Source organism: Nannospalax galili, unplaced genomic scaffold (genome assembly GCF_000622305.1).
Source record: "Nannospalax galili isolate Female #2095 unplaced genomic scaffold, S.galili_v1.0 scaffold772, whole genome shotgun sequence".
In the NCBI taxonomy this organism is placed as follows: Eukaryota; Metazoa; Chordata; class Mammalia; order Rodentia; family Spalacidae; genus Nannospalax; species Nannospalax galili.
The window spans coordinates 692,733-693,339 of record NW_008332097.1 but is presented as its reverse complement, the minus strand read 5'-3'; the positions used below and the strand labels follow the sequence as shown (position 1 = coordinate 693,339).

At 60.3% G+C, this 607-nt stretch overlaps 1 protein-coding gene across 3 annotated transcripts in view; it reads right to left on the bottom strand.

Moving 5' to 3' along the window:
* Atp8a1 (ATPase phospholipid transporting 8A1) overlaps positions 1 to 607 on the bottom strand; it is a 255,642-nt gene that overhangs the window by 254,557 nt on the left and 478 nt on the right. The gene's annotated exons all lie outside the window — the stretch shown is intronic.

Below are 607 nucleotides of genomic sequence, written 5' to 3'. Positions count from 1 at the left end.
GGGGGGCAGAATGGCAAAGCCTGGAACGCTGGGTACCCACTAAACACCCAAACCTAATTAAGGTTCCTCCAGTCCCCAGAGAGGTAAATAACTGGGGATCAAAGGATCTTGAAGCCAGGGCAAGGCAAACCTGCTATTCGGGAAGCTGCGATGCTGGGGCTATACGAAGGTGGGCGCTGGAGGCCGGGGGCGGTGGGTCGGGGATCTGTTCCCTGGGGTGGGGATGCTGAGTAGGAACACTAGGATTGCACTCCTGGAGAGAGAGGCGAGAGGGGCGAGTACGCTGGGTAGCAAGGGCCGAATGGTGGGTTTGCAGTGCAAAGGAAGCCCAGGACGCAAATTGGGTTGTTCCGGAGCCTGGAAAGGTTTGCAAGTGCACTGAAGGCGGCGCGGGGGAAGGGTCCACTAGAGTCCAGGCGCGACAACCAGACTACAGAGCTGTGGGGAGAGATGGCACGAGATGCCTCTTCCCGGACAAACACAAACACACACACACACACACACACACACACACACACACACACACTCGCCGACCCCAGGCTGCACAGAGCCGCCCCCCCCCACACACTCGCCGACCCCAGGCTGCACAGAGCCGCCCCCACCACAC